Source organism: Lissotriton helveticus, chromosome 7 (assembly GCF_964261635.1).
Source record: "Lissotriton helveticus chromosome 7, aLisHel1.1, whole genome shotgun sequence".
NCBI lineage: Eukaryota > Metazoa > Chordata > Amphibia > Caudata > Salamandridae > Lissotriton > Lissotriton helveticus.
This window is the reverse complement of record NC_136068.1, coordinates 778,530,333-778,545,579: the sequence shown is the minus strand read 5'-3', so window position 1 is coordinate 778,545,579 and position 15,247 is coordinate 778,530,333. Positions and strand designations below refer to the sequence as shown.

The window sequence follows — 15,247 nt, the reverse complement described above, 5'->3', positions numbered from 1 at the left end:
CATATATTCTAGCTAGTCTAGCCTTACCAACCTAGGACTCACCTTACTCAAATTTTCAGAAAGTAAAAATACCAACAGTTTGTGATCGGTAATAAGCGCAAAACTTACATCCCCACAGATACGTTGAAAAATGTCTAGTCGCTTACACACAAGCCAAAGCTTTGCGTTCAATAGTACCATAGTTAGGCACAGCCCTGGGCAACCGTCTGGAGGCAAAAGCTACTGTCCATTCTTTCCCCTCCACCATCTCTTTTTTTTTTTTTTTTTTTAAACCTTTATTGTGAAATAGCAGAAGAACAAATACGGGCCCACAACCACCCGGCCGGCCACGCTACCATTCGAGGCAATATTGCAAGAAATGCGGCGACTCAGTATCACATCTACACAAAGTGACAATCAATTAGGGTTACACTGGAAACCATCGTGTTACTGAGAAACAGGAGCAATGAAGGTTAATTTTAAAGACTTTTTCCCTAATATAAAACGTTTTAAAATATAGCACACAAAGATAAGCAGAGTCCGTACAATCCTCTTACAACATGAGTTGGCAACAGCGTTGAGTGAATATCAGCAAATAGTGAAGTCCCCCCACTCAGCATGGTGGCACAAGGATATATGCAACAGGAATATCAAACAACTGGTATATATCATGTCTATCGTTACCCACCCCGTATCAAACCCACCCGCGGACCCAAGTTGGAAACAAGAAAAGAAAAGAGCTGAGAAGAAAGGAGAAAAATAAGGCCCATAGAAACGAAAACGGAAAAAATAAAAATCCCCACCTCCTACCCCCCACCCTACACGCATGCAGGGGCTACGGCCTACCCCCCCCCAGCAGTGTGCCTGTCGCCCAATAAAGAACCCGAAATATAGAAACGAAAGAAAGAAAGAAAAGAAAAAGGAAACCACATAAGACCGGAGGAGGGCATAATCAAATTCTCCCAGATTCCTCCGCCACACATTTGAATTCTACCCCATATATAAAAACAACAGCAAAATGAATCAAGCACAGGATGGAATGGGGAGAATCATCACATATCACAGCAGTACGGGTTGTGGAAGCGCTCCAAACCGCGTCCCCACCGGCCAAGCAATCACAAGTTGTAAAAAAGGAAACCCCTAGCCCTGGCCAGTCCGTGGGCGTCTCCCTAAGCATGGCGCCAAAAGAAGACCCGCCCCAGACAGAACAAAGGAACAAAATGGCCACATTCGGTAAAGGAGATGTGCACCAAAACAAAATGGACATCGCCAGTCACAAACAGTTCCATTGGCCCAAAGAAGGGGCATCTCCAGGTTCGCCCGATGAAATGCAGTACATTGTAGGGATAGCCAAGCCAGCGAGATAAAGGCAACAAGGGGAATAGGTAGCTGTGTTAGCGGCGTCAGAAACAAAAGTAGCGATATCAAGGGTGAGGGCGCAGGCTTCGGTAGAGAGGGAAACATTGTAGCGCCGCTTAGGTAGGCGGACTGCAGTCCGCAAGCACCAACACAGCTGAAGGACCGATCCTCTCCGCACTCGTGTGGCAGCACCGTAGCCCGGTCAGAAATCAGCGGAGGCAGATCAGCACATCGTTGAGAGCAGGGTAGTGGCGCAGTGCCCAGAGCTAGTGTAACATCATCAAGCTTCCCACTCAGCACTCAGGAGCACTCCCTCCATTCAGATCGCAAATCGACAAAAGCGGCAAGAACTGAGCCATAAGTTAACACAGGCTGTAGATCCAACAAGTCCGTGGTACGAAACGTGACACACGGTCCAACACACCGCTCACCTCCATGCAGGGCGACACAGTCAGGAGTCGATGAGACACTCACCCCCACAGTCAAGGAGCCAGCCGCCATTGCCACCCCGTCTGGGGATGCACAGGAATGTGGGGGCGAAACCGACACCGAGAGGCTGGAGTCAAAGCCGCCGATCTTGTCCGGACACGCTAACACTGTTCAACCCACAGCGAGTGTCATTTCCTTTGCGGCTCAAGGCGGGGGAATACACGGGGGTGATCCACGATGGCCAGGCAAGCGCCAGAATGGGGTCAGCGCAGCACAGCTCACCGTCAGTGTTCCACAAGGAGAAAGGAACAGAATGAGCTCCCACTCGGCCGATGTGCACAGGTCGCATAAGGGTCCGTCTATTTCCCTCACAGCAGGCAGCGCGTCTCACAGTGCCAGCTCCGCTCCAGCTCGACCGTCCGTCGTCGCCCCAGCAGCCTCCGGCGGCATACGGTAACACAGGTCCCGGTTCCAGGGCTACAAAGGCCGACAAACAGTCTCGTCGATATCTCCGGTTACAAAGCAGGCAGGAACATCGGAGGAACGCGAACCACACCAGCGCACTGTCACAGTCCTCCCGCTGCAGCGCTATCACAGGATGGGGATCAGGATATCGTCGCGGGAGACAAAGGCTTGCGGAGCCGGGAGCCTACACGTCCGTCTCAGTCGCCATCTTAGCTCCTCCCCCCCTCCACCATCTCTGACCAACCTCACCAGCATCAACCATCACAATGGACTTGGCATCATCTTTGAACACTGTTAGTGCGGGTGCATCCGCAATCAACCTCTTCAAATCTTCAAATGCATCATGTTCCTCAGCCCCCAAACATATTTAGCGCCCTTGTGCAAACTTTTCCTGAGGGGTTCAGTTTGTAAAGCAAAACTCTGTATAAACCTGGAGAAATATTCGCACAACCCTAAAAAGGATCTTAACTGTTTCCATCAACTAAATTAGCTTTGGGTGTAATACCAGTTTTGGGCAAAAATTGCCATAAATACTCCACGAAACAACATTTACCTCTCTTTACTGTCAGATCGTGTCTTTCCAGTGTGCCAAACACATCACCTAAGGCTTTCAAGTGATCCTCCTCATTTTATATGAATATTAAAATATCGTCTTGGTACGCCAAAACCTGTCTATTGTCTCCAAAAAGTTTAAACATTAATTTCTGAAAGACCGATGCAGCTGCTGCTAAACCGAAAGGCAAGCACAGCAACCTGTACGCACCAAAAGGCATGTTAAACGTGGTTAAGGATCTGGAATTAGCACACAGATCTATTTGGTGGTACACTGTTCTCAGGTAAATGGTGGAAAATACTTTGGCATCACTCAACTGTGTTAACATCTCTTGAATTTTGGTAAGGGGGAAACAATCCACCAGAATGTTCAGAATGTTTTTGTTGAGAGATCTGAGGTTCACAAAGAGCCTCATATCACTATTTTTCTTTATAAATACTACAATGGGGGAAACCCACTCTAAAGTGTCAACAGGCTCAATGACTCTTGCTGAACACAATTTATCTAAATGATCCTTCAATTGATCCCTTACACTTAACAGAACATTTCTCAGTTTGTGCACCACTGGCACAACCTCTTTTTTAAGACAATTTCATGTTTGAATCCCTTCAACAACCCAAGACGCTCTTCAAAAAGAGATTTATGATCCTCCAGTAACGTTATTACCGTTTGGGGTTGCTCACCAGGGTGCACTAAAAAGATGGGATATTCAGTTCCTGACCTGGGCACGATGCCAAATGCTCCCTTATCTCTCCACTCAGATATTGTATCCATTTACCACCACATAAATCTTAGTGATGGCTCTCCCTTGAAATCACAACATATCATTGAAAAAAATCATTAAGTCAATACTATGACCACTGTATGCGATCGTGCGTATGTGAAGAGGTGACAATTGGATTGAAGACAACTCTGAATAGAGTATTTTGTCAGTAATAATGGTGATAGGTGACCCGAATCCACAGTGACTTTTAGATTGGTCCTACCAATACAGACATCACAAATGGGATCCCCACGTTTAACATCAACCTGATTTGTTTCTATCATCTTAATGGACAACACAATGTAAGTGTCTAATCCTTCTGCAAACTCAAGTTAGGAATGGAGTTCCCCTTCCTACACAAACCCCACCTTCGCTCACTTCTACACACTTCAGAAAAATGCCCCAATTTTTGATACTTCAAACATAGTTTATTGGCTGCAGGACAGTTTTTAGCATTGGCCAAGTGGTTGCTGGATACCCACCCGAAGCATGTGTTGGAATTACTGACAGATCTTCAACTTTTCCTTAAATCTTTCTCAAGCGAATTTTGGGATTTGGCTTTGACAGTGACTGCATGCACCTGTTCAGTGGCTGCATTTTGCTTGGTCTTGCTCAGTTCCTCCGGAGTCTGGGTTGTTCTTTCAATTACTTTGCTATCTCTAGTGTTTCCTGGAGATTAGGATTCCGACAGCATAACAATTTCTGCTGGATACGTTTGTCAAAACAATTCACCACAAATTAGTCACTGAAATAATTATCCGGGTTACCATCAAACTTGCATGTTGAAGCTAACACCCTTAATTCAGACAAAACGTTATCAATGGATTGAAAATGTGATTGTGTCCTGGTAAAATACCTATGCCTTTCTACAATATTGCTGGTGGCATCCTTAAAATGATTTTTAAGCCTACTTATAGCTTTTGTGTATGTATCCCATTCGATGTCAGGAGAGCGAAGAGCTGTGGGTAAATGATCAAATATGTGTTGGCCCTCATCACCTAAGCAATTGTAAAGTAGGGCCAACTTCTTTCTTGCATTAAACCTGTCCCCATCAACAGCAATTAAATAGCTGTCAAAGCTTTTAATACATTGAAGCCACTTATACTTTTGAATTTCAGCTCGGCTAATAATGGTGGTGGAATATTAGCATTTTGCATCTTGAAGTAATAAGGATTAGGCAAAACTACATTATCACTATCTTTCAATAAAACAATACAAGGTACAGAAAATTTGGTGCACAGTAATAATTCCACCGGGCCCAGAAACTGTGTACAGACAACAACAAAATGGAAACTGATATAGTAGTTAATGAAAATAGTGGCAACTTGCATAAAATTAGGCCTGGTCATAGGACTACACTACGCTTGCGTAGTTTGCGCAACTACACGCTATGCGAATTGCACGTAGCCCAGTCCAAAAACACGTAGAGTAGTGGGCATTTTATGCTTGCTCACAGTCCTCAACGTCAAGTTGGCGACCGAGAGCGAGCAAAATAACATCCTGGCGAGATTCTCAACGCGGGGAGGTCAGGCTTCTCATTGCGAGTGGTCGCGTAGGCTCGCAACCGCTCGTGGTTAGAAACTACCAGTCCCCGTTGAGAAAGCTGCCACTCGAGTACAAATCTACTCGAGCGGCAGAAAACGAAGGATTGCACTGTGCAAGATGCGGTTTGCACTGATTGCACAGTGCCGACAAGCATCCGGCACTGTGCAATCAGTGCGAACAGCATTTTGCACAGTGCATTACGCAGTTCGTGTAGCTTGCGAAGTGCTCTTCTCGTAGCTACGCGTAGCACTACTACGCGAACAACGCCCAGGGTTACATAAAATGGCAGTAGAAACTTGTATAAAACACTACCCAGCAACCAACAACACTGTTTCCACCAATGTCAGAAATAAAATAATTTAAGCAAGGCTGTTGCTGAACTAATCCTGTAGTCACAATACCTGAAAGGAAGAGCCAAAAGAAATAGAATACAGCAGACTATTCAGGCATGCATTCATGAATGAATCATGTAGGAGGCCATGCCCATTGGTGAAGACAAGCAACAACAATGCCTCAGAATGGCATGCAAGTGCCGAATATAAAAACTGTGGTTCAATTGTGATGATTTACGACAGTAAGGCGTGCCTATCACCGAAGACAGGCCAATAATAAAGCAGCAAGGCGTGCCTGTCGCCACAAACAGGAAGTCAAAATGGCAATTGCTGACTCCAAAATATGGCCACCAAGCATAAACGACGTGGGGTTGTGAGAGGATCGTCCTTGATGCTTGTGTTGCAATGCATGAGCTGCAGATCTGCACCAGGAAAGAATGCCTTCTGATGTGCCTGAGGAGCGTGATGGGATGGTGAGTGCACAGATCTTGCTCGCGCTAACAGGGTGGCTAATGGTAAGTGTGCGTGGTGAAGACCCATGGCAGTCAACTCGTGATCGCGGCCTGGCACCCTCAATGGCCAACTCCCAACTTACCTCCCAACAACTGCTGTCGCTCTGCCTGCTTCAAAGCAAAATGCTCAGAGGACACAGACAGTACAGCAGAATCGAAAGCCATGCCTCTGTTGTGCCAGATTATAAAGGCAATAAACAGAGCGCCGCACCATAAATAAACATAGGGTCAAGGTGCTGTCCTGAAACATGAGGTTCAAGCCACTTGTCGCCATAAGGTGTTGTGAAGAACAACACAAGACGGGTGTCTTGAAGAATAAGGATGCAGTTTAATAAAGAGGACAGCTCATGCCATTCCAGCAGCTCGTCTAATAAAGCCTAACCGTTTTCCCTAGAACGTTCTCCCAGAATGCCCATGGCGACATTCTAAAACAAGTTCCGAATGTCAATAGGGACCTGCATATAGAAAATCCCATAACATTTATATCTCAGAGTTGTGTGAACTTCAACAAAAGTCAACAATTAGAATAAGAGTTAACCCCAAATAGTTTTTACTAAGTGGAAGTTTGGAGTTGTTTCTAAGTCAACATCTAAAATTTGCCTTAGATTTGTTTTCATTACAAGCCCTGAGGAAAATTATATTGAACTTCAATAATATATACACATGTTCTATACATTAACCCCTATGCTGCTAGGCCATCCCCCCCCCCCGTGCTAAGCCTTTTTTTTGCCTATTTGGAGTTGTTCGCGCTTAGGCCCCTGCAACTTTTTTTACCACATAAGGTATCCACGCCAAATTTGCGTCCTTTTCTTCCAACATCATTGGAATTCCAAAGGTACCCAGGGTTTGTGGATTCCCCTGGAGGGGACCCAGAAATTATCTAAAATACAGCTAAATTTGGTTTTTTTTGGGAGAAAATGGGAAAAAGTGCTGCAAATGAAAGCGTCTGTTTTTTTCCCTGCAAATGGTTTCAAAAAAGGGTTTGTGGGGCTGAAATCAAAATTTTGCCAGGTTTTAGGGAATTACAGACTTTTGTCAGAAAACCAAAAATGTTTACACAGTTTTGGAATTTTTCTGCGACATAGCCTATTTTTGCTATTTTTTGTGCTTTCAACCTCCTTCCAGTTAATGGTAGAAATGGGAATGAGAGCAATAATGGATCCTAGAAAGCTATACATTTTACAGAAGTAGACACAATTCTGAATTCAGCAAGGGGTCATTTGTGTAGATCCTTTAAGGTTTCTTTATAGAAACTAACAGTTAAATATAGGAAAAATCGAAAATGTGTTGGAAAAAACAGCCGTTTGTGTCAACGTTTTCACCTGTAACTTCTTCTACTTATAACAGCTCTTTAAAAGCAATATACCGTTACATCCGCTGGATCTTACTGGTTGTGGGGTTATATAGGACTTGTAGGTTCACTGAGAACCCGACGAACCCAGAGCCAAAAACTGAGCAGCAACTTGAAATGGTTTTTTATTATGTACATGGTATATAGCATTTATTCTGGGAAAATGTATACATGGAAAAATCGGTATGAAAGACACCTATGTATTTCTGAAATGGGAACAAAATATAGAGTTTAGAAACTGTAAATATTTGCACATTTCCAAAATTGGGAATACTCATACTAGCATGAAAACTATCGGTCATTTTTCAAAATGACTTATTTTACACACATTGACTTTCATTTGGAGGGCAGAAATGCATCTAAAGTCAATAGGCAATAATAGTTTCTTTACAAATCTAAATTACGCTAGGTCTCCAGATAAAAATGGTACCTCACTAGTGTGAGTAGGCATAGTGCCCACGACAGGAAACGGTGCAAAACGCAACATGGACACACCACAATTTCACAGTGAAAAATGACCCTTTTTTGGCAAAGTGCCTGGCTGTAGTTTTTTAACCCTAGCTCTGCCGGCACCTAAGGAAACCTAGGAAACCTGTAGATTTTTGAAAACTAGACACCCAGGGAAATCCATTATGGGGTCACTTCACTGCCTCTCACCAGGTTCTGTTACCCAGAATCCCTTGCAAACCTAAACATTTGTAAAAAAAACACATTTTCCTCATATTTCTGTGGTGGAAAGTTCTGGAATCAGTGTAGATCCACACATTTCCACCCACCCCGCATTCCCCAAAGTCTTCAAAGAAAAATGGTACCTCACTTGTGTGGGCAAGCTTAGTGCCCGCAACAGGAAATGGCCCAAAACGCAACGTGGACTCACCACATTTTACAGTGAAAGCTGTCACTATTTTGCAAAGTGCCTAGCTGTAGATTTTGAACCCTAGCTCTGCCGGCACCTAGGGAAACCTAGGAAACCTATACATTTTTAAAATGTAGACACCCAAGGGAATCCAGGATGGGGAGACTTGTCTGGCTCTCGCCAGGTTCTGTTACCCAGAATCTTCTTGCAAACCTCAAAATTTGTCCCAAAAAACGAATATTCCTCATATATCTGTGATGGAAAGTACTGGAATCTACGTGGATCCACAAAATTCCTCCTAACCCGCATACCCCAAAGTCTTCTGAGACAAATGGTACCTCACTTGTGTGGGTAGGCCTAATGCCCGCAACAGGAAACAGCCCACAACGCAACATAGACACCACATTTTCACCGTGAAAACGGACCCTTTTTTTGCAAAGTGCCTAGCTGTAGATTTTGAACCCTAACTCTGACAGCACCAAGAGAAACCTAGCAAACCTATACATTTTTGAAAACTAGACACCCAGGGAAATATAGGATGGGGTGACTTGTCTGGCTCTTACTAGTTTCTGTTACCCAGAATCCCTTGCAAACCTAAAAATTTCTCAAAAAACACATTTTCCGCATATATCTGTGGTGGAAAGTTCTGGAATCTGCGTGGATCCACAAAATTCCTCCTACCCCGCATTCCCCAAAGTCTTCCGAGAAAAATGGTACCTCACTTGTGTTTGGTAGGCCTAGTGCCCGCGACAGGAAACTGCGCAAAACGCAACATGGACACACCACATTTTCACAGTGAAAAATGACCCTTTTTTTTGCAAAGTGCCAGCTGTAGTTTTTGAACCCTAGCTCTGCAGGCACCTAGGGAAACCTAGCAAACCTACACATTTTTGAAATCTAGACACCTAGGGAAATCCAGGATGGGGTGACTTTACTGGCTCTCACCAGGTTCTGGTACCCAGAAGCCCTTGCAAACCTAAACATTTGTCTAAAAAACCCAAATTTCCCTCACATTTCTGTGGTGGAAAGTTCTGGAATCTGCGTGGATTCACAAAATTCAACACACCCCACATTCCCCAAAGTCTTCCCAAAAAAATGGTACCTCACTTGTGTGGGTGGGTCAAGTACCCACGACAGGCAAGGGCCCAAAACCTATTGAGACGACATCAAAATTACTTAGCACAAACCAACATGGTTTTGCAAGGAGGGTCCCATGAGTTTTTGGCCCAGGGCTCGGCGGCCATCTAGGGAAACCTACCAAACCCATACATTTCTGGGGGGGTCCAGTGAGGTATGGCTTGCGTGGGTCCCCCAACATTTTCTCACCCAGAATCCCCTGTAAACCTCAAATTTAGCTGAAAAGATCATTTTTTCTCAACTTTCTGTGTGGGAAAGTTCTGGAAACTGGGTGGATCCACACATTTTCTACCACCCAGCGTTCCCACAGGACTCCCGATAAAAATGGTATCTCACTCGTGAGGGTCGGTCTAATAACCACGACAGGCAAGGCCACAAAACCTATTGATGCGACATCAAAATAACCTGTCACAAAACAACCTGGTTTTGCAAGGGGGTTCCCATGAGTTTTTGGCCCCGGACTCGGCGGCCACTAGGGAAACCTACCAAACCCATACATTTCTGAAAACTAGAGCTAGGATTCAAAATCTACAGCTAGGCACTATGCAAAATTGTGTCAGCTTTCACTGTAAAATGTGGTGTTTCCACGTTGCGTTTTGGGCCATTTCCTGTTGCGGACACTAGGCTTGCCCACACAAGTGAGGTACCATTTTTCTCGGAAGACTTTGGGGAATGCAGGGTGGGTAGAATTTTGAGGATCCACACAGATTCCAGAACTTTACAACACATAAATGTGAGGAAAATGTGTTTTTACAAAGTTTGAGGTTTGCAAGGGATTCTAGGTATTAGAACCTGGTGAGAGCCTGTCAAGTCACCCCATCCTGTATTTACTTGGGTGGCTAGTTTTCAAAAAAGTATAGGTTTGTAGGTTTCCGTAGGTGCCGGCAGAGCTAGGGTTTAAAATCTACAGCTAGGCACTTTGCCAAAAAGGGGCCGTTTTCACTGTGAAAATGTGGCGTGTCCATGTTGCGTTTTGGGCCATTTCCTGTCGCAGGTACTAGGCCTACCCACACAGGTGAGGTAGGTACCATTTTTCTCGGAATACTTTGGGGAGCGCTGGGTGGTTGGAGCTTTGTGGATCCACGTAGATTCCAGAACTTTCCACCACAGATTTGTGAGAAAATGTGTTTTTCAAAAAAAGAATTTAGGTTTGCAAGGGATTCTGGGTAACAGAACCTAGTGAGAGCCAAAAAAGTCACCCCATCTAGAATTCCACTTAGTGTCTTGTTTTCAAAAATGTACAGGTTTGCTATGTTTCCCTAGGTGCCTGCTGCGCTAGGACTCAAAATCCACAGGTAGGCACATTCCGAAAAAAAAGTCAGTGCCTAGTGGGCTTTCTGCCGCCCTGGGGAGGTGGGAAATCAGGGGCTATTGCCCTGATGTGCCCTCGAGGGGGGCAGAAAGACTGTGGCTATTCTTTTAGAGGGATGGGGGTATTGGGATGCCCATTATGGTTAGCCCCCACCACTGCGTATAAAAAAGCAAGCATATTCGCTAGCGCATAGTGGGCTTTCTGCTACAGCCCCCATCTGCCTCCTGGGAGGGGCAGAAAGACTGAGGCATCTTTTTTGGGGTGGGTAGGGGCATTAACATGCCCATTCTGGGCAGCCCCCACCCCTACCTATACAAAAAAACCCTGGCGCTTAGTGGGCTTTCTGTCCCCCCGCAGGGAGGGGGACAGATCAGGGACTATTGCCCCCTTCTGCCTCCTGGGGGGGCAGAAAGTTTTTGTTTTCTTTGGGGGTGGGGTGGGGGAAATTTGCATGCCCATTCTGAGCAGCCCGCTGAAAAGGGAGTGGATTCCACCCCGTATTGGGTGCACAACTTAAATGTCCATTGCATCTCAAAAAATGCCATCATATTTTTTCTTTTGTCCAAATCCTTTTTATTTATCATCTGAATCAAAGTTTCATCAATCCTTGTTTATTTTTTCTTCTTACACAAATCACAAGAGAGAACGCTTACATCTTCACTCTATTCTTAATGAAGCAGACATGCTAATCCAAGCCTTGTTCTGCACCACGACAGTGTGCGTAAGTTTTGTACACATCCATAAAAGTTTGCTTTACCCAATGCATTTCGGGCCCTCGGTCCGGCCCTTCGTCAGGGGTTTTCTAAAATGCAAAATACAATGTGTAAGACTGTCATTGCCCATTATCACTCCAACCCGGGTACACACAACAACCCTTCCGGCTCTCCCAAATCAACGTTTTTCCCGCTAAAACACATAGCCAAATGCTACTATTTTACTAATGAGTATCCTTACTCTCCTCCGTGCCTTTCACCCTTTCACTCTTCGTGACCCTCATATTAACAACCGCCCTCAGCGTGACGTAATTCCCACATTTCTCATGCTTTTCACCCCGCCTATGTACTCTCCCAATCAATACTGCCTCTTTTCTTTGCTACGCTGTCTTGTCCTTCGTTCAGTTATGTGTCTTTTACACTTCTAAGCTCTTCCCGCTTCATTCATAGTTAAAACATTTCATACCTTTCAAAATGTTCTCGTTCGCGTTCGCTGCTTTCTTATCGAACCCATCTCAGCCTAGCATCTTGCACCCTCTAAACAGAACTCTTTATAGGATAGTTTGTGTCCGCCCCTTGAGTACACTTGTTTCCAATCAATCTCCTCACTTCCTTTCCCCTCCCCCACTTCACCACCGCCTCCAGATCCCACAATACACTCCGTAGTCAAACTATTTCTCCGGTGTCAGACACTATGTTTCCTTTCGTAACCCCACTCACAGTTTAATCCTCCTCATCTACCTAAATACTCATCTTATAATACCCCGCCCTCCCTTAGGTGTTAAAATCTAACGTTGATGATTAACTATGCATATGCCACGATGTTCCAAGCATCATATCTAGATCTGAATTTTTCTGCACCCCCATGGTATTTTTGTCCGAGTTCTCTGTTAGACATTCGAACATATGTCCTCCTCCATATGTATTGCCAGCAGTACAACTCTCATGTAAAATGTTGTATATATGTGTTACACAATTGTCTCTCTTGTGATGTGTTAAATGTTCCTCCGATTTTGTCAAAGTGTTGCTTGGGTGCTCCTTGTGCGCTGCTCAGTGCATTCTGAGCAGCCCCCCCCCCGGGGTCTATAAAAAAGAGAATCCCTGGCATCTAAGGTGCTTTCTGTCCCCCCGGGGGGTAGATTGGGGGCTACTGCCCCATCTTCCCCCCCCCCCGGGAGGCAGAAAGACTTGAATTTTGCGGGGGGAGGGGTGGGGGCATTGGCATGCCCTTATTGGGCAACCACAACCCTTAAATTCTTCAGGGGGAAACCTGGTGTCTAGTGGGCTTTCTGCCCCCCTGGGGGGAAGATTGGGTGCTTCTGCCCTGATCTGTCCCCCAGGAGAGGCAAAAAGACTGTAGCATTGCGGTGGGGGTGGGGGGGCATTGGCATGCCCATATTGGGCAGCCCCAACCCTAATTATAATTCCCTGGTATCTGGTGGGCTTTGTGCCCCTCGGGGGCATATTGGAGGCTATGGCCCCCATCTTCCCCCGGGGGGGCAGAAAGACTGTACATTTGTGGCAAAAGGGTGGGGCATTGGCATGCCCATATTGGGCAGCCCCCACCCCTAATTATAATTCTTTTTTTAAATCCCTGGTATCTAGGTGGCTTTCTCCCCCCCCCCCGGGGGGGGCAGATTGGGTCTACTGCCCACATTTGCCCCCCAGGGAAGACAGAAAGACTGTTAGTTTGTTCCAGGGGGTGTGGGGGCATTGGCATGCCCATATTGGGCAGGCCCACCCCTAATTATTATGTAAAGAAAAATCCATGGTATCTAGTGGGCTTTCTGCACCCCCTTGGGGGGGGCAGATTGGGGGCTACTGCCCAAAGATTAAATGTGCCCATTTTATTATGGGGGAAGCAAAGGCCCTTGCCCAAGGTGCTGCCCACCTCCATGGTGCCTAGTGGGTGGATCCCTGCTTGGGGATTGCCCTCCTGGGGCAAACCCCAAGCAGGGATCCACTGGGGTACAATTGAAAAGGGGAGATTCCCCCCTTTCCAACGATACCTCTCCCGTCTTTCTACATGCTGAGGGGGCTGAGATAGCCCCTGAGCACATAGAAAGGGAAACTGAAATGAGCCTCTTGGCTCATTTCAGTTTTGGTTTCACTAAAATGACATCAGCGCCACATGCGCGCTGATCGTCATTTCAGGGAAACCCTGGGGGGGATGGCTCGGGAGCTGGGGAAGCTCTTCCCCAGCTCCCGAGGCTCTTGGGATAAAGGTATCCCTCTGGTGCCCGCACCAGAGGGATTCCCAGTGCTATGGCGTCGGACACGCGGGAGCCGTTCGATGCACATGCGTGTGCGACGCTTCGAAGGGGTTAATGGAAATAGGGTTTTTATAGAGGGTAGCTTGCAGCAGCTGCTGCCGCTATAGTGAAGTGGTAGGGCAGAGGAAAGGGGGGGCTTGGGGTTGGGTTTTAAAAACAAAATAAAATAAAAAAGACTTACCAACTGCTCCGCTGCCAGCCGCCTCATTGCTCCTCATGTCCTGGAAGTAGAGTTTCACTACATAAGCTCCCCACCCAATCCTGATACTATACCTAGCAGGGGAGCAGTGCCTGGATTGGTTGAGCTGGCAGGTTCAAATGCTTGCTTAGGCACAGGGAGTCTTCAGCTTTTTCTCCAACCCTGCTGTACAACACAGCTGGGTTGGAGAAACCTAAGTGCACGTGTCTGTTATGCCAGCATAAGATGGTCGGCCAAACTGGCATGTGCACTCATAAGTGCATCACTCCTCCCTACTACTGACATGACGCTCGTCAGCATGGCCCCATTGCCGCCCTAAACTTGGCTAAGCTGACAATAAGGTAAGAAAAATAAAATGGTTTTATTATCATTTTATTTTTCAGTGATGCGACGCTACTTCTTTGTGTCAAGTGATCGTTGAGATGAAGGGGCTTTCAACCATGGTCTGTTAGACTCATCCTCAGCTCCTATAGCTCGTAAAAGTCTAGAGAACGCGTCAGCAAATGGTATAGCAGACGGTTTCACTCCCAATTAATTTCTAGAGATTAGTTATTTTGTCCGTTTAATTTTCAACTGGAGGCGTTCAAGATGAATCGGTATTCGGCATGGAAGGATCAATACACACTGGGTGAAAAAGCCCCACAGTTGCTCTATATTTTCTTTATCCCCATGTCATCAAGTAAGGTAAGGATCACATCCTCGTTCTTAAACGTGCATACATACGGTGGCCCGTTATCTTAATACGTAAGAGCTCTAAGACTTACAACTGATTCTTGGTGGCCAGGGTTTAACCGGAAGAGCCGCGCGCTGCTCTCTCCTGGGCTCTAAGCTCTCAGCGTGGCAGTTGCTGGCAGGGCGGACATGGTTTCTGATGGTCACAGTGAAGTCACGACGCTCCGAAGCCGTGACGTCACAATAATGGCAGTACAGTGCAACCAAGCTCCACGGCCATGGGGCCGCATGACCTGCCGGGTCTGAGAACCAATGACAAACATGTGACACCTAGCAATTAAATCAGTTCGTGTCCACGTGCTAGGGTTTTTACTGACGCCTGGTTTCGAGATGTTCCTCGTCGGATAATTAGTTGCCAGGGTGTTTACAAATGAGTGAAACTGCAGCTTGGCACAGAAAAATCATACAGGCTGGACATGTACAGTAATAAAAAACAGAGCATACAGGCATGTGGCAGAAAATTCTTAACCGTAAAACGTGCCTCCTGTGCTGGGATAAGACCGGTTGGTTATGCCTGCTTATTCCCACAGGATCTAAGTGAAAGCCCATTGGGAAGGATTCTGTGAGTTGAGAGATTCACTAAAAGCCATTTCTAAGTGTTGAAGTGTAATTCCACTAAGCATGGGCACACTAGATAGTGAAACGTAGCCAGAATGAATTCCCCCGAGATATCATATGCAAAGATGTTATGAACTACATATCACTTAAATGAATGATGTAATAAATTAACGTTTCTG

General features: G+C 45.9%; 1 protein-coding gene across 4 annotated transcripts in view; it reads right to left on the bottom strand.

Annotated features, from left to right (window-relative positions):
* The window catches only part of LOC144769158 (phosphatidylcholine:ceramide cholinephosphotransferase 2-like), a 499,022-nt gene extending 484,350 nt beyond the window's left edge, over positions 1–14,672 (bottom strand). For 3 of the 4 annotated variants that reach the window (XR_013598672.1, XM_078653166.1, XM_078653164.1), the window contains exon 1: positions 14,543–14,672. The gene's annotated coding sequence lies outside the window, so the exon portion shown is untranslated. Of the gene's footprint in view, positions 1–13,760; positions 14,435–14,542 lie in introns of those variants that run through there. The other variant, XM_078653165.1, reaches the window with a different exon arrangement.
* Between the last annotated feature and the right edge of the window lie 575 nt (positions 14,673–15,247).